Genomic DNA, 20045 nt, shown 5'->3' on the forward strand with positions numbered 1-20045 from the left:
ATATCGTGTGCAATTCTGGTCTCCTTCCTATCGGAAAGATGTTGTGAAACTTGAAAGGGTTCAGAAAAGATTTACAAGCATGTTGCTCGGGTTTGAGGATTTGAGCTACAGGGAGAGGCTGAACAGGCTGGGGCTGTTTTCCCTGGAGGCTGAAGGGTGACCTTATAGAGGTTTACAAAATCATGAGAAACATGGATAGGATAAATAGACAAAGTCTTTTCCCTGGTGTCGGGGAGTCCAGAACTAGAGGGCATAGGTTTAGGGTGAGAGGGGAAAGATATAAAAGAGACTTTAGGGGCAACGTTTTCACACCAGAGGGTGGTACGTGTATGGAATGAGCTGCCAGAGGAAATGGTGGCGGTTGGTACAATTGCAACATTTAAGAGGCATCTGGATGGGTATATGAATAGGAAGAGTTTGGAGGGATATGGGCCGGGTGCTGGCAGGTGGGACTAGATTGGGATGGGATATCTGGTCGGCATGGACAGGTTGGACCGAAGGGTCTGTTTCCATGCTGTACATCTCTATGACTCTATGACTCTAGTGGGGTCAACATAGGGAAGTAGAGTTGAGGATTAATAGATTGGCCATGATCTCAATGAAAGATGATACACCAACTCGATGGAATGAATTACCCAGAATCTTAGAGTCATATAGTACAGAAGAGGCCCTTCAGCCCATTGAGCCTGTACCAGTAAAAATGTCCTGCCACCCACACTAGTCCCGCTTTCCCACTCTAGGCTCATTGCTGACCTCTGCTCCAAAGCCTTATGGTCTTACAGTGTGATGGTCAGTGGGACCTGTACTAGCCCTTGGAAAACACTATCTAATTAGATGGACAACCCCAGCCTTTTGCCCCACTACCTTGCATTTCCTTCCCTTTGTAAATATATACCCACTCACTATTTGATCCTTAACAGCTGAGTCTGCTTCCACTAACACTTCAGATTGTACGTTCAGATTTTAACTATTAGCAGAATGTTTCTCTTTTGAATTGTCTCCTCTGAGCTTGTCTTGACAGCTGTTTTAACTCTGAGTGCCCTGGAAACATGGACTCCCTATTCATCCAATCAAAAACCATTTAAATGTATATTTATAGTTCAAAGCACTATGAAGTCACAGATAGAAATTGGGAATCATGGGACAGTATTTCAAAGCACTCTGTAAGTGACCTGGGTCCAGATAATTACCGGATGTTTGGATGGGGTTGGATGGAGATATGGTTTGGAGATTTCTAGTCATAGATTCAAATAGCAGAGAAACAGTTCCTTCAGTCCAACCCTTATCACCAACCAGACATCTTAATTTGACCTAATCCCATTTGCCAGCATTTGGCCCATATCCCTATTACCCTGTATGTGGAAAAGTTACCCCTCAGGTCCTTATTAACTCTTTCCCCTCTTTTCGTACATCCTCTAGGTTTGGACTTCCCCACACTAGGAAAAAGACCATGGCTATTCACCCTGTCTCTGCCCCTCATAATTATATAAACCTCTGTGATGTCACCCTCAGCCTCCGACACTCCAGGGAAAACAGCCCCAGCCTATTCAACCTCTCCCTATAGCTTAAACCCTCCAGTCCCAGCAACATCCTTGTAAATCTTTCTGCACCCTATTATCTCTTAAAAAAACTTCAGCAAGTCAGTTGGACATAATTTTCCTTGAACACGCTAATGCTGGCTCTTCCGATTTTAAGTCATGTTGTTCCATGTGACTATCAATCCTATCTGGAATAATTGTTTCTGGAATTATCCCCATGGCTGACTTTAAGCTGACTGATTTGGAGAAAGGAACCTGATGTCTGGCTCCTCCCAGATAGCTGTGGATGGAGAGCCTGCGTGTGATCTTGGGGGTATCTGATGTCAGGGTAGCTGACTGCTGGGATGAAGCAATAATCAGAGCTGTGAAGACACCTGCCTTTTTCCCCAGAGATATCCTCAACTCACTGCAATGGAAAAGACCTGAGAAAATCTCTGCCCATTGGTCAACCACAAAGCAGGTTAAATCAGAGCCAGTCAAATGCAGTAACATTTTGAAGATGCCAATCTGCTTCCTGGGAATAAATTGGTGACCTGCCCATTGACCTGCCTCAGCCAAACCCAAATTTGAAATCTTTAATATCAATACCCAGCCCAAACCCCAAACATGTCCAACTCCACTTACTCACACCAATTAAAACGCACCCTACAGAGGCTATGTCTTCACTTACACATCAAAGTTATGGTTTCAACACAGTGGAAAAACCCCAAAGACAGTTCCGTTATTGATAACCTATCAACATTCTTTTTCTCTCATGATTCGGGCTGAACTGGGAGATGTTCACAGAAATATGTCATTTTTTGTTTCTCTTTGTGGAACAGGGATCTGTCATTTTCAACAACAACAAACCTCTGCCTATTTTTAAAAGATCTGTATCTGACTGGTTTTGAAAGGTTACCCCAAAGTAGATAACCCCTGTTTCAAAAGATGGTAGCCAGGGAACATATGAGGATGAATTGTTCGCCTTGTGAGAATCACATTTATATAAACAGCTGTTGGGATGAAGCTCTGCCTGTCCTCAGAAAATATTTTCAGTCCATATTCATAAAGAGGGACCCAAAGAGTTTAAAACATAGAACACGGAACAGTACAGCACAGTACAGGCCCTTTGAGTCTCGATGTTGTGCCAGCCTTTTATCCTTTTATAAAGCCCTGGTTAGGTCACACATGGAATATTGTATTCAGTCCTGGTCACCTACTCTAAGATCAGACAAACTGGCATACCCTTCATTACACTACCTCCTATTTGCCTATCTAAGAGTCGCTTTAATGTCCCTGATGTATCTGACTCTGCTACAGCTGCCAGCAATGTATTCCACACACCCAGCACTCTCTGGGTAAAGAACCGACCTCTGACACCTTCCCTAAACCTTCCTCCAATTACCTTAAAATTATCCCCCCACAGCCCCCCCACACCTCCACAATCCCCACTCCCGTGATAGACATTTCCACTCTGGGAAAATGTCTCTGGTTATCCACCCTATCTCTGTCTCTCAACATCTTGTGCACCTCTATCAAGTCACCTCTCATCCTTCTTCGCTCCAATGAGAAAAGCTCTAGCTTCCTCAACCTTCCTTTATAAGACATACCCTCCAGTCCAGGCAGCATCCTGGGAAATCTCCTCTGTACCATCTCTAAAGTTTCCACATCCTTCCTACAATGAGGTGACCAGGACTGAATACAATATTCCATGTGTGACCTAACCAGGGCTTTATAAAGCTGCAGCATAACCTCGTGGCTCTTAAACTCAATACCCCTGTTAATGAAAGCCATGACACCATACACCTTCTTAACAACCTTATCAACTTGGGTGGCAACTTTGAGGGATCCATGACCCTCGACCCCAAGATCCCTCTGTTCCTTCACACTGCCAAGAATCTTGTCTTTAACCCTATATTCTGCATTCAAATTCGACCTTCCAAAATGAATCATTTCACACTTTTCCAGATTGAACTCCATCTGCCACTTCTCAGCCCAGCTCTGCATCCCATCAATGTCTGGTTGTAACCAAAACAGCTCTCTACACTATCCACCACTCCACCAACCTTCATGTCATCAGCAAACTTACCAACCCACCCTTTCACTTCCTTATCCAAGTCATTTATAAAAATCACAAAGAACAGAGGTGCCAAAACTGATCCCTGCAGAAGACCACTGGTCACCGAGCCCCAGGCTGAATACTTTCTATCTACTACCACACTGTCTTCTATGGGCCAGCCAATTCTGTATCCAGACAGACAGGTTTCCCTGTATCCCATCTGAATGAGCTTACCATGGGGAACCTTAGCAAATACCTTGCTGAAATCCATGTAAACCACATCCAATACTTTGCCTTCATCGATGTATTTTGTCACATCCTCAAAGAATTCATTAAGGTTTGTGAGGAATGACCTGCCTCTCACAAAGCCATGCTGACTATCTCTAATCAAACTATGGTTTTCCAAGTAATTATAAACCTAGTCTCTCAGAATCCTCTCCAATACTTTGCACACCACTGGCATAAGACTGTTTGGTCTGTAATTCCCAGGGTTATCCCTATTCCCTTCCTTGAACAAGGGAATAACATTTTCCAACCCCCAATCATCTGGCACAACTCCAGTGGACAGTGAAGATGCAAAGGTTATTGCCAAAGGCACAGCAATCTCTTCCCTCGCTTCCTGGAGTAACTTTGGGTATATTCCCTCTGGCCCTGGGGATTTATCAATCCTTATGTTTTTCAAAGTTTTCAGCACATCCTCCTTCCTAACATCAACCTGTTCAAGCATATCAGTCTGTTTCACGCTGTCCTCAGAAACGTCAAGGTTCTTCTCAGTAGTGAATATTGAAGCAAAGTATTCATTAAGGACTTCCCCGACTTTCTCTAAATCCAGGTGCAAGTTCCCTCCATTATTCCTGATTGGCCCCACCCTCACTCTGGTCATCCTCTTGTTCCTCACATAAGTGTAGAATGCCTTAGAGTTTTCCTTAGTCCTACTCTCCAAGGCATTTTCATGCTCCCTTCTAACTCTTCTAAGTCCATTCTTCAGTTCATTCCTGGCTACCTTGTAACCCTCTCGAGTCCTGTTTGATCGTTGCCCCCTCAACCTTAAGTGTGCTTCCCGCTTCCTCTTGACTAGATGTTCCACATCCCTTGTCACCCAAGGTTCTTTCACACTGCCAAACCTGTCCAACATTATCAGCAATTGCCCCTGAAAGAATCTCCACATTTCTGTCGTGCTTTTCCATGAGAACGTCTGTTCCCAATTTAGGTGCCCCAGTTCCTGCCTAATAGCTTTGTAATTCCGCCTCCCCCAATTCAATACTTGCCCATACCATCTGCTCCTATCTCTCTCCATGAGTAGAGTAAATGTCAGGGAGTTGTGATCACTGTCACCAAAATGCTCTCCCAATGAGAGATGTGACATCTGGCATAGTTTGCTGCCAAGCACCAAATCCAGTATGGCCTCCCTTCTTATCTACATATTGCGTTTGGAACCCTTCCTGGATACACCTGACAAAAACTGCTCCAAACAAACTATTTGAATAAACAAGGTTCCAATCAATATTAGGGAAGTTAAAGTCACACATGACAACAAACCTGTTACTTCTGCATCTTTCCAAAATCCGTCTCCCAGTCTGCTCCTTTGTGTCCCTGGGGGTCTGTAGAAAACTCCCAATAAAGTGATTGCTCCTTTCCTGTTTCTGCCTTCCACTCATACTGACTCTGTAGACAAACCCTCCTTGACGACCTCCCTTTCTGCAGCTGTGATACTATCCCTGATTAGCAAGGCCACTCCTCCACCTCTTTTACCTTCCCCCATTCCTTTTGAAACATCTAAACCTTGGAACATCCAACAACCATTCCTGCTCCTGTGACATCCGAGTCTCTGTAATGGCCACAATATCATAGTTCCAAATACTGATGCATGTTCTGAGTTCATCATTCTTCTTCCTGACACTTTTGCGTTAAAATAGACTCACTTCAACCCATCACATTGACTGCATCTTTGCCCTATCAAGAGCTTCTCCCCCCTTACAGACTCTATGCACACTGTATCTGACTGTTCGTGGCTGACTCCATCCTCTGATCCATAGCTCCACTTTCCACCCCCCGCCAATCTAGTTTAAACATTCCTGAAGAGCTCAAGCAAACCTCCTGCCCAGGATATCGGTGCCCCTCTGGTTCAGGTGCAACCCATCCTTCTTGTACAGGTCCCACCTTCCCAAAATTGTATCCCATGATCCACATATCTGAAGTCCTCTCTCCGATACCAGTTCTGCAGCCACCTGTTCATCTACACACACTCTCTGACCCTCGTCTTACAAGCCTGTGGCACCTGTAACAATCCTGAGATTACTACTTTGCTCCTCCTGCCTTCTAGCTTCCAATCTAACTCCCTATATTCTCTTTTCAGGTCCTCCTCCCTTTCCATTCCTATATCATTATCAATGTGTACCACAACTTCTAGCTGTTCATCCTCCCCCTTAAGAATCATGTAGACTCGATCCAAGACATCCCTGAACTTGGAACCCGGAAGGCAACATACCATCTGGGAGTATCTCTCGCGACCACAGGATCTCCTGTCTGTTCCTCTCACCATTGAATCTCCTATCACTATCACTCTCCAATCTTCCCCCTTCCCTCCTGAGCCACAGAAACCTGGCCGCTGAGGCTTTCCCCTGTAGGCACCACCCTCCCCCTGCCCCCCCTCAACAGTACTCCAAGTGGTTTACTTATTATTACCGGAACATCCACAGGGGATCACTGCACTGTATGCCTAATCACTTTCCCTCTCCTGATGGTCACTCAGCTACTTCCCTATAACTCCTCTCTATCACCCCCTCCACCTCCTGAATGATCTGAAGTCCGTCCAGCTCCAGCTCCAGTTCCCTAACGCAGTCTGGGAGGTGCTGGAGTTGGGTCCACTTCTTGAAGGTAAAGTCAGCAGAGACACGAGTAGCGACCTTTACCTCCTACATCTTGCAACAGGTTTTAGAGGGATATGAGGCCAAGTACTGGCAAATGGGACAAGTGTGGACTTGTTGGGCTGAAGGGCCTGTTTCCACACTGTAAGTAATCTAATCTAATTAATTTCGGACATCTGGTTAGCATGGATGAGTTGGACTGTAGGGTCTGTTTCTGTGCTGTACACCTCTCTGACTCTATGTCATGGTACATGTGTGGAGGTGCCAGTGTTGGATTGGGGTAGATAAAGTCAAAAATGACACGGCACTGTGTTATACTCCAACAGGTTTATTTGAAAACACAAGCTTTTGGAGCATTGTTCCTTCTTCAGATGTTTGTGCTTTCAAATAAACCTGTTGGACTATAACAGGGTATTGTATGATTTTTGACATGTTACATGTGATACTCTTGTCATTGGTCTGTACAGTAAGATCTCTTCTAATCTCTGACCCACTTATCGATGCACTAGATAAGCACCCAGATCAAAGGAGATGTGAAGTTCGCCAATAGGAGTGACTGGAGACACTAAACCCAAGAGAATATAGGTATTTGAAAACTTGAAAAGTTTGACAATCACATAGCCAAGACCTGATTTAAGGCAAAAGCATGGGCATGATTAAATGAAACAGGGTTGGGCTATGAACAAATTATTGTAACAGCACCAACTTCTGTTTTGCATTCTGTGAAAAGAATTAAAATTCAAAATTACAAGTCATCTGTCTTGATAATTATAGTCTTACGAGTTGTCACATCATTTGGAGAAAACATTTGCCCATTTATGTAAAACACATCTCACAGCCATATACAGAAGCTGTGAATATAACATTTGAATTTTGATTCTAACAATGAGCTACTGGAAAGAAGAAATACTTACATTTAGAGTGCATTTTTCACAACTTCAGACAATCACAAAGCATTAATGAAATACAAGTGGAACAGATTAGGAAAGAAGTACACAGCTTGGTCACAGAAACAGCAATGTGCCAATATCTGAATAATTCATTGATTATTAAATATCAGCTAGGATAATTACCCCCTATTCAACATGGTGTGCCGTAATCCTTGCCATCTAAATGAGGTGGAATATGGGACCTTGCCTTAATATCTCAATTCTAAAGCAATGTCTTTCCAAGTACAGCACTCCTTCTTGGTTTGCTCTGAAGTGTCATCTCATCACGTCTCTTGGGAGGAGGTAAATCCCCAACCTGTTCCCATTTATGGAAGTGTTATCCAGTGTAACATAACTTTCAACTGGTAAAGGCAATAGAGAAATCCTTGTCCTCGATTGTCCCTGAAAACCCTCACAGCTAACAGCCCATTCTGTTAAACTCTGAATGAAGACAATTCCAAAAAGACATGATAAATATGAGGCTTTTGGCAATTTTTCAGCCAACCATCACACAAAGGAGGAACTGGGAACCAAGCAGAGATAGCTTGGAAGCCAATTAGCAAAGTTGCTGCTGAGAAATAAATAAAACAAATAAAGTTTAAGTTTACTTTAAGAATGGTATTGATGAGACCAGTTATCAAGTTTCAATAAAGGGTCATAAAGCCGATAGATTATCTTTGCTTCCCTTTCCCTGCCAGTACAATCTGACTTTCTGTGTATTTCCATTAGCTGTTTTTATTCCCAAACTACAGTATCGGCGATATTTGGCTTCAGCCTATTCTTTTGTCCAATTCAATGTGACAGACTCAGTGAAGCATATTCATCCTGTTAACTGATACAGGGGTGCATTTCAATTAATGGTTCATTGGATGAAGATGTTGCTGGCAAGTCTATCATTATTGCCCATCCCTAATTGCCCTTCAGAAGGAGGTGGTAGGCTCATTTTGTTTGTATTTATATCAGCCACCCCTCAGCCTCTGATGCTCAAGTGAAAACAATCCGAGTTTGTCCGGATTGAACTCCATCTGCCATTTCTCTCCCCAACTCTCCAACTGCTCTATGTTCTGCTGTATCTTTTTAACAACCTCCTCACTGTCGACAGCTTCACCAATTTTCATGTTGTTTGCAAACGTACTAATCAGACCACCTGCATTTTTGTCCAACTCATTCACATATATTACAAGCACCTGAGGTCTCAGCACTTATCCTTGTGAAACATCACTGATTACAGACCTCCAGTCAGAAAATCATCCCTCCACAATTACCCTAAATCTTCTATGACCATGCCAATTTTATATCCAACTTACCAACTCACCTCTGATCCCATGTGACTTAATCTTCTAACCTACCATGAGGGACTTTGTCAAATGCTTTAGTAAAATCCATATAATCAACATCTATTGTCCTACCCTCATCAATCATCTTTGTCCCTTCTTTAAAAAGTCCATCAAATTTGTGTGACAGGATCTCCCGCACACAAAGCCATGTTGACTATCCCTAATAACTCTATTATTTTCCAAAATCTAGAGTGTTTTTGGAGCTGTGCCCATCCAGGCAAGTTGGATACTCCATTACACTTGTGCCTTGTAGATTAGATTACTTACAGTGTGGAAACAGGCCCTTCAGCCCAACATGTCCATACCCAATACTATGGGCAATTTAGCATGGCCAATTCACTTAACCTGCACATGTTTGGATTGTGGGAGGAAACTCATGCAGACACGGGGAGAATGTGCAAACTCCGCACAGTCACTTGATGCGAGAATTGAACCTGGGTCTACTGGGACTGTGAGGCAGCAGTGATAACCACTGTGCCACCGTGTTGTCCACATGGTGGATAGGTTTTGGGGAGTCAGGAAGTGAGTTACTCAAAATAGAATGTATAGCTTCTGACCTGCTGTTGTAACCGCAGTATTTATGTCATGAGTTCAGTTGGATTTCTGGTCAATGGTAACCCCTAGGGCATAGTGAGTGATTCAATGATGCAATGCTATTGAGCATCAAGTAACACTAATCAGACTCTCTTTTATTGGAGATTGTCATTGTCTGGCACTAGTGAAAAATATACCTGCCACCTTGTCCGAGTCTTGGTGTATTTGAACATTGACATACAGGGGTAATTTTCCATATTGTTGCATAGATGCTAATATTGCAACTGTGCTGAAACAGCTTGGCCAGGACCACAGCTCAGTCTATAATATACATCTTCATTACTATTGCCAGAATATTATCAGGAGCCAAAGCCTTTGAGCATCCTTCACCTGTCCACTGGTATCAAATGGAGTGAATTCAATTGGCGGAAGACTGCTATCTTTAATGCTGGGATCTCTGAGGAGGCTGAGATGAATCATTCACTCAACATTTCTGGCTGAAGATGGATGCAAATAATTCAGTGTTATCTTTTACATTGACATTGTGCTCTTCCTTCATTGAGGATGGGGATATTTGTGGAGCCTTTTCCACCACTGAGTTGTTTAATTGTCCACCACCATTCGCAGCCCGATAAAGCTGGACTGCAGAGCTTAGGTCTGGGATCGCTTAGCCCAAACAGTTGCTGTGGATGTATGTATTGCTGTATGTATGCTGTGCGGATGTATGCTGTGGAACGATACGTGTAATATCGTTTGGTAGCTTCACCATGGTGACATCTCATTTTCAGGTATGGCTGGTGCTGCTCCTGGCATGCCCTCCTGCGCTCTGCATTACACCAGGGTTGATCCCCTGGCTTAATGGTAATGGTTGAGTTGGGAATATGCTGGGCCATGAGGTTACAGATTGTGCTGAAGTACAGCTCTGCTGCTGTTGATGGCCCACAGTGCCTCAATTGATGTCTAGTCTTGAGCTGATCGATCTGTTCAAATTAATGTGGCGATACTGATACACAACACGATTGAGAGCAACCTCATTTTGATGGTGGGACTTTGTCTCCACAAGGAATGTGTTGTAGTCACTCTTTCTGATACTGTCATGGACAAGATGAATATGTGACATGTAGATCCGTCGTTATTTCCACCTCTTGCAAACCCAGCCTAGCAGCAATGTTCTTTCAGACTCAATCAGCTAAGTCTATCATGGTGTTACAGAGCTACTCTTGGTGATGGACGTTGGTGATGGGCATTGAAATTTCTCACCCAGAATCCATTCTGGTTACCCTCAGCACTTTCTCTCAGTGATGTCAAATGTACAAACAGAGAGAAGGACTGATTCATTAGCTGAAAACAGGGTTGGGTGTAGAAAATGCTAATCAGCAGGAGGTTTCCTCATCCATGCTTCACCTAATGCCATGAGACTTCATGGCGTCCTGAGTCAATGTTGAAGCCTCTTACAAACTCCCTTCTAAATTGAATATATTTCGACTGCCACCAGATAGAATCATAGAGCTGTACAGCATGGAAACAGACCCATTGGTCCAACCAGATATCCTAAATTAATCTCGTTCCATTTGCCAGCATTTGGACAATATCCCCTAAACCCTTCCTATTCATATACTCAACCAAACGTCTTTTAAATGTTGTAATTGTACCAGCCTCCACCACTTCCTCAATCAGCTCATTCCATACATGTCCCACCCTCTGCGTGAAGAAGTTACCCTTTAGGTCCCTTTCAAATCTTTCCCCTCTCACCCTAAACTTATGCCCTCTAGTTTTGGTATCTCCCACCCCTGGTGTTATGAAGATGTGAGTGTACTGTACCGTTAAGAGAGTTTGAGGCTGGTCGAGATACCTGACACAGCACCAAGTGTTCTGAACAAGATATAATGTAACATTTGGTCAAACAACATGATTAGTTGGTTGCCTGGAGATGACAAAACAAATTTGAATTAGGCCAATCAGTAAATTACCAAACTCCAATCCAGTTTGAATTGAGTATTTTGACAATATTAAAAGCCAATGATACAATCCAATGTTCTTGGGTGTAAGACTGGGGAAATTGAACACTTGGGAGGAGAGTTTATCCCATATCATAACACAAGGAAAGGACATTGTCTATTTACCCTATCCATGCCCCTCATGATTTTATATACCTCTGTGAGGTCACCACTCAGCCTTTGACAGTTAGGTAGGACAGGACATATCCAGGGATGGTGATGGCAGTGTCTGGGATATTGTGCATAAGGTATGATTCTGTGTGTATAACTATATCAAGCTGCTGAGTCAAACAGTGTGGTGCTTGAAAAGCACAGCCGGCCAGGCAGCATCCCAGGAGCAGGAGAGTTGAGGTTTTGAGCATAAGCCCCTCATCAGGAATGTGGGGGACCCAAGGGGGCTGATAGATAAACGGGAGTGGATGGGTGGGACTGGGGGGAAGGTAGCTGGGAGTACAATAGGTAGATGAAGATGGGGGTGAAGATGATAGTTTGGAGAGGAGGGTGGAGCAGAAGGACTTTGGAGAGGGAGCACAGTTCAAGAAGGTGGTGTCAAGTTGATGGGGTTGGATGCTGTTTGAGCTGCTGTTTGACTAGTCTGTGAGACAGCTCTCCTGATTTTGGCACTAGCAGCCAGTTTATTATTTTAATCAGTGAGATCGTTCCATTTGTGTACATTTACACATCTCTAAAATAAAGCAGTTTTAAATAAATAAATATTTCACCAAGGTGCTAATTAGACTGCTTACATGGCAATGTGCAAAGGACACTCCATCCATTTGTTTATTTAATATAATAAACTGACATCTAAATACTCCTCCAGCATTTAGTTTTGGTTAAAGCCAATGAAACATATTCTTTGATAACCTTACTGCTAGTGTTTCCTACCGTTTGAAAATGAATCTTTCCTGGAGTGCTGTCTCGTCTCGATTTTACAGATCCCGGTTTCTTACAGAGTGGGTATCACAGATTTTCTAACCAAGTTTCTTTTATTCATCATTAATCTGGGTTAATAAATTATTGATTTGCAATCTGTAGGGAAACACATTCAAAGCTAACTAATCAGCATCTCAATTGCTACCAGCCTAGCTTTTCAGAAAACTTGCTGAATAACTTATGATTTTAAAACTTCAGAACTAAAGGTAAATCCTTGTCAAGGAAAATGATTTGAAAGATTCAGGGTGTCCCACACTACTTCATATCTAATGAACCTTTTCTAAGGGTATTCAATCATTCCGTACACATGCGAGCTGTTGTGTCTTTCTCATGGTCATCTGAACAGCAAATGGCCATTGAAAGTTTTACTCATGTTGAACTCTATAGATATCCAAACAATGCCAGTTTGTTGCATTGAATAGACAGATGGGTTTGCAGTTTAACATCTTATCCAACAGGGAGAATTTCCATTTTCTCAACAATGAAGTGTCAGCCCGGATGATGTGCTTAAAAAGTTTCAAGCTGCCATGCCTGCTGTCCTGCCACTGATCTTCAGAATCTTCATCCATCTGCCAATATCATCTTCCTGTTGCCTCTCAGCAATCTCTGTTGTAGTGTAACATTGGACTCAATAACTGTTTAACTTGTGCTTCTTTCAGTCCAATAGCAAACACTCCACCCTCAGTCAGGGATCTTCAGGATCCACATGAGGCTGGTTTGCTCACTTACTCAGAAATGTTAACTTCATGGCTGACTTTATTATTGCGATTTCAAATGTATGCCAATTTGAAAAAATAAATTGACTGATCTTACTTAAATATTACATCCATTACAAAAACAGAAATTGCTGGTAAAGCTCAGAAGGGTCACTTGACCTGAAACTTTAATTCTGATTTCTCTCCACAGGTGCTGCCAGACCTGCTGAGCTTTTCCAGCAAGTTCTGATTTACAGTATCTGCAGGGTTTTTTTGTTTTTTATTACATCCATTACATTTGACAATAGATCTATTTACCTTCACTTTCACTGAAGTTGTCAGGTCTGAATTGGCATGTATTGAAATTATAATCCAGGTTTAATTTATTGAATAAATTAGAATATTATATTTTATGTTCTAAACTTTGTGAAAACCTTCATTAACCTTCTTCCTCAACTAGGAAGTTTGAATCTGTCCTTTTGCTCCAGGATCTGTCCTCTTCTTCTGGACTTTGAAAAATGAGCATCTATTGATCCAACTGTCCTTACAATTTCTAACTCTACCTCCATCTCTCCTTCTCAAAAGGCCTTGAATACATTTTTACCTCCCAAATTCATGCTTATGTTTCAAAAAAATCAATTTTTGAATTCCTTCAATCAAGTCTCACTTACTCTCATCAAACAAATGCAAGCCCTCCTCTTTGGCTGGGACACAGGTAACTTATTCCTCTCATCCTTCTCAACCTCTTTGAAACCTTTGATTCGGTTCTGTACATGACTATTTCTCATTCAACAGATTCCCACGATCATCGAGCCTGGATCTGTAATCCTCAGATTTTATTTTTATCTATTTAGAGCATTTTCAGCCATGGTTCCTCCTCCCACTCGAAGACTAATATCTCTGATGATTCCTAAGGACATCTTCCTGCGCTGTTCTGATCACTCATCTGCTCCTTTACAATGTTATCCCAAAATATATCATCTGTATTTATGATCTCTCATCCAGCTTGACCTGACCACCACCTCCTTAAACATCTCCACAATCTATAATTTGTCAGATTATTTGTCCAGTATCCTTAGGGGTTTTCTACAGACCCCCTAATAGCAGTAGAGAGATTGAAGATCTCATTGGGGGGCAGATTCTGGAAAAATACAGATGTAGCAGGGTTGTTGTTTTGGGTGATTTCAACTTTCCTAATATCGACTGGAACCTCCCAAGTGCAGATGGTTTGGATGGAGCCGTTTTTGTCAGGCGTTTTCAGGAGGGTTTCCTTACTCAGTATGTAGACAGACCGACGAGGGGAGAGGCCATTTTGGATTTGGTGCTCAGCAACGAGCCAGGACAGGTGTCGCAGTGGGAGAACACTTTGGTGACAGTGACCACAACTACCTCACATTTAGCATCGCCTTGGAGAGGGAAAGGAGCAATTACCAAGGGAGGATATTTAAATAGGGAAAAGGAAATTATGACACTATCAGACAGGAGTTGGGAAGTACAGACTGGATCCAATTGTTCCACAGAAAGGGCACAGCAGACATGTGGAGACTGTTTAAGGAGCAGTTGTTGTGAGTGATGCACAAATTTGTTCCTCTGAGACAGGTAAGAAGGGGTAAGATTAAGGAACCTTGGATGACGAGATTAGAGGAGCTTCTCATCAAAAGGAAGAAGGCAGCTTATGTAAGGTGGAGGAAGTAAGGATCTAGCACAGCTTTAGACAATTACAGGCTTGCGAGAAAGGTGCTCAGAAATGGACTGAGGAGAGCCAGGAGGGGGCACAAAAAAGGCTTGGCAGGAAGGATTAGGGAGAATCCAAAGGCATTTTACTCATACATGAAGAATAAGAGAATGATCAGGGAGAAGATAGGGCTGATCAGGGATAGCAGAGGGAACTTGTGCATGGAGTCTGAGCAGACAGGGGAAGCCCTAAATGAATATTTTGCTTCAGTTTTCACAAAGGAAAGGGACCTCATTGTGAATGAGAACTTTGAGGACCTGGGATACAGGCTTAGCCAGATCAAGATTGATGAAGTTGATGTGCTGGAAATTTTGGAAAACATTAAGATTGATAAGGGCCAGACCAGATTTATTCCAGACTGCTCCGGGAAGCGAGAAAGGAGGTTGCTAAGCCACTGGCGAGGATATTTGCCTCCTCACTCTCCACGAGGGTCATACCAGAGGATTGGAAGGAGACAAACGTTGTTCCTCTTTTCACGAAGGGTAATAGGGAAATCCCTGGCAATTACGTCTGTGGTCAGCAAAGTTTTGGAAAGAATTCCGAGGGATAGGATTTATGACTATTTGGAAAAGCATAGCGTGATTAAAGGCAGTCAGCTTGACTTTGTGAGGGGCAGGTCATGCCTCACAAATCTTACTGAGTTCTTTGAGGAGGTGACAAGACAGGTCGACGAAGGTCGAGCAGTGGATGTGGTGTATATGGACTTCAGCAAGGCATTTGATAAGGTTCCCCATGGTAGGCTCATTCAGAAAGTCAGGAAGTATGGGATACAGGGAGATTTGGCTATCTGAATTCAGAATTGGCTGGCTGACAGAAGGCAGAGAGTGGTTGTAGATGGAAAGTATTCTGCCTGGAGGTCAGTGTTGAGTGGGGTCCCACAGGGCTCTGTTCTTGGGCCTCTGCTCTTTGTAATTTTTATAAATGACTTGGATGAGGAGGTTGAGGGGTGCGTTAGTAAATTTGTAGATGACATAAAGGTTAGAGGTGTCGTTGATAGTATCGAAGGCTACTGCAGGCTGCAGCATGACATAGACAGGATGCAGAGCTGGGCTGAGAAATGGCAGATGGAGTTCAAACTGGATAAATGCAAAGTGATGCATTTTGGAAGGTCGAACTCGAATGCTGAATATAGGATTAAAGACAGGATTCTTATTGGTGTGGAGGAACAGAGGGATCTGGGTGTGCAAGTACATAGATCCCTCAAAGTTGCTACCCAAGTGGATAGGGTTGTTAAGAAAGCAGATGCTGTTTTGGCTTTCATTAAAGGGGGATAGAGTTTAAAAGCCGTGCGGTTTTGCTACAGCTCTACAAGTCCCTGGTGAGGCCACACTGGGAATATTGTGTCCAGTTCTGGTCGCCCTACTATAGGAAAGATACAGAGGCTTTGGAGAGGGTGCAAAGAAGGTTTACCAGGATGCTGCCTGGACTGGAGGGCTTGCCTTATGAAGAAAGGTTGAATAAGCTCGGACTTTTCTCTCTGGAGAGAAGGAGGAAGAGAGGAGACCTGATCGAGGTATATGAGATAATGAGATTAAAAATCACAACACCAGGTTATAGTCCAGCAGGTTTAATTGGAAGCACTAGCTTTCGGAGCGACACTCCTTCATCTGATGAAGGAGTGTCGCTCCCAAAGCTAATGCACTTCCAATTAAACCTGTTGGACTATAACCTGGTGTTGTGTGATTTTTAACTTTGTACACCCCAGTCCAACACCGGCATCTTCAAATCATGAGATAATGAGGAAAATAGATAGAGAATTTGTGTTGCAGACGTTTTGTCCCCTGTCTAGGTGACATCCTCAGTTCTTTGGAGCCTCCTGTGAAGCGCTTCTGTGATGTTTCCTCCGGCATTTATAGTGATTTGTATCTGCCGCTTCCGGTTGTCAGTTCCAGCTGTCCGCTGCAGTGGCCGGTATATTGGGTCCAGGTCGATGTGCTTATGGATTGAATCTGTGGATGAGTGCCATGCCTCTAGGAAGCTCCTTGGATGCTGCCTGAACCTCTGTGCTCTTCCAGCACCACTAATCCATAATCCAGAATCTAGGAATTCCCTGGAAGTTCTCTGTTTGGCTTGTCCTATAATAGTAGTGTTGGCTCAGTGGAACTCATGTTGCTTGTCATCTGAGTGTGTGGCTACTAAGGATAGCTGGTCATGTCGTTTCGTGGCTAGTTGGTGTTCATGGTTGCGGACCGTTAGCTGTCTTCCTGTTTGTCCTATGTACACTTCACATTCAACAACCAAATATATGAACAAATCAATGGCACACCCATGGGCTCACCCATCTCTGGACTCATAGCAGAAGCGGTAATGCAAAGGTTAGAACAAACAGTCTTACCGCAAATTCAACCCAAACTCTGGGTCAGACATGTGGATGACACCTTTGTAATCATTAAAAACATAGAAATAGAGAACACACACCGGATCATCAACGCCACACTCACAGGAATCCGATTCACTAGAGACGAAGAAAAGAACAACCAACTCCCATTCCTAGACGTGATGGTACAGAGAACACCCAACGGAGAATTCACCACAAAGGTATACAGGAAAGTCACTCACACAGACCAAGTCCTGAACTACAATAGCAACCACCCCAACACACACAAAAGAAGTTGCATCAAGACACTGTTCAAAAGGGCCACAACACACTGCAGTACACCAGACCTGCAAAAAGAGGAAGAAGAACACCTTTACAATGTATTCACCAAAAATGGATACCCCCGCAATTTCATCAACAGATGCCTAAGGGAAAGACAACAGAATAAGGACATGCCACAATCCATAGGACTAGCCACACTACCATACATCAAAAACATTTCTGAACTGACAGCCACACAAAACACTACATAAGACAAACAGGAAGACAGCTAACGATCCGCATCCATGAACACCAACTAGCCACGAAATGACATGACCAGCTATCCTTCGTAGCCACACACGCAGATGACAAGCAACATGAGTTCAACTGGGACAACTCGGCGAACAGAACCACAACAACAAGGACCCGAGCTACAAATCTTCTCCCAAACTTTGAAGAATAGGTAGAGTCAATAGCCAGAGACTGTTCCCCAGGGCAGGATTGACGGGTATGAGGGGTCAGAGCTTTAAGATACTAGGAGAAAGGTATAAAGGAGACATCAGAGGTAGGTTCTTTACGCAGAGAGTTGTGAATGCGTGGAATGCGTTGCCAGAGGTGGTGGTGGAAGCAGAGTCTTTGGGGTCATTTAAGCGACTGCTGGACATGCACATGGAGAGCAGTGAGTTGAGGGGCGCATAGGTTAAGTGACTATATTTTATATTAGAATTAAACCTCAGCACAGCATCGTGGGCCAAAGGGCCTGTACAGTACAATGTGCTGTCCTTTTCTATGTTCTATTAATGCATGTGTAGAAACTGCCTCTAATTAAATATTGGAAAGATTGAAACCATCATGTTTCAGTCTGCGATACAAACTTTATTCTTGAGACAGATACACAAATTGTCGGCCTTGGCAACTAATTGAGTTTGAATTATATTGTTCTCAAACATATTTGACTTGAAATGTAGACATTTTCCCACATATCCACTCCATCACTGACACGACTTATTTCAATTTCTGTAATGTGGCTCATCGTTGCTCACCTGTTGCTGCTTAGTTAAAATGCCTGGGAAATTGGGACCAGTTCTGGGGCTGGTGGGACCATTACAAACAGGATAGATTACATTTCAGGGTGTTGTTTGCTAGTGCTGTTGAGGAGGGTTTAAACTAGACTGGCTGGGGATCGGGTACCTGAGCAGGGAGATAGAGGAGGGAGAAACAGGGGAAAGCAAACAACAGAAAGGTGTGAAGCAAAAATAAAAGGCAGCAAAAAACAAGGACAAAAAAAATTAATGAGACCACAATATAAAAACAACCACCAACTATTCTAATCCCATTCTCCAGTCCTGTCCCAAACCAGTCACACTGGAGGGGGAGACTCCACCAAAGTAATCAGGAAACTACAGGCCAGTTAGCCTTGGTGATGAGGACAATATTAGAAACAATTCGGGGGAACAGAATTAATCTGTATTTGGAAAGGTAAGGATTAATCAAGAACAGTCAGCATACCTTTGTTATGGGGAGGTCATGCCTGACCAAGTTGATTGAAGTTTTCGAAGGTATCAAATTATACGATTAGGGCAGTGCATTCAGCATTGCACTTCAGTCAGATTTTTGATAAGGTCTCGCATGCAAAGACAAGACCCTATAGATTCAGTTGGCTGAGTGGCAGGAAGCAGATAGGGATGGTTAAAAGGTGTTTTTGTGACTGAGGGTCTGTGTCCAGTGGGTCCCACATAGGTCAGTATTGTTACCCTTGATGTCTGTGGTTTACCTAAATGGTTAAGACTTGAATGTAGGAGGGTTGTTCGGTGAGTCCACAGATGAAAATGTTCGGGTTGGTAAATAGGGAGCAGGTTAGTCCTAGGTTACAGGATAGAGACACTTGATTTGGTTTATTGTTGTCACGTATCTAAGTACAGTGAAAAGTTTTGTTTTGCGTACAGTACAGGCAGGTCATAGCAATCAAGCTCATACAGATCACTGGGTGCTTAGATAGAGCAAGGCACACCGGTTACACGGCATAGGAGGGGTACAAAAGCATGATCAACATTAGATTTGAAATTAGTGAGGTCCATTCGGCAGTCTAATAACAGTGAGGAAGAAGCTGTTCTTGAACCTGGTGGTATGTGTTTTTAAACATTTATATCTTCTGCCTGAAGGAAGAGGTTGAAAAAGAGTATAGCCAGGGTGGGAGGGGTGTTTAATGACATTGGCTGCCTTTCCACAACAATGAGAAGTGTAAATGGAGTCAGTGGGTGGGAGGTTGGCTTCTGTAATAGACTAGGCTGTGTTCACGGTTTGTCACGGTCCTAGGCAGAGCATTTACCACACCAAGCCATGATGCATCCAGATATAATGCTTTCCATGGTGCATCAGTAAAGGTTGATGAGGATTGTTATGGACATGCTGAATTTCCATAGACTCCTAAGGAAGAAGAGGCATTGATGCGCCTTCTCGATCATCATATGTAAGTGGGAGGACCAGGACAGACTGTTGGTTATCGTCACTCCGAGGAAATTGTCGCTCTTGACCCTCTCCACCCCAGCTCCATTGATATAGAAGTCAATGATCAAGTTCTTTAATTTTGCTGATGTTGAAGGAGAGATTGTTATCTTTGTACCATGACACCAAGCATTCTATCTCCTTCCTGTATTCTAACTCATCATTGTTTGATATCGAGGTAAAAACAATGACTGCAGATGCTGGAAACCAGATTCTGGATCAGTGGTGCTGGAAGAGCACAGCAATTCAGGCAGCATCCGAGGACAGGCAAAATCGACGTTTCGGGCAAAAGCCCTTCATCAGGAATAAAGGCAGAGAGCCTGAAACGTGGAGAGATAAGCTAGAGGAGGGTGGGGGTG

The sequence above is a fragment of the Chiloscyllium plagiosum genome, chromosome 13 (assembly GCF_004010195.1).
Source record: "Chiloscyllium plagiosum isolate BGI_BamShark_2017 chromosome 13, ASM401019v2, whole genome shotgun sequence".
In the NCBI taxonomy this organism is placed as follows: domain Eukaryota; kingdom Metazoa; phylum Chordata; class Chondrichthyes; order Orectolobiformes; family Hemiscylliidae; genus Chiloscyllium; species Chiloscyllium plagiosum.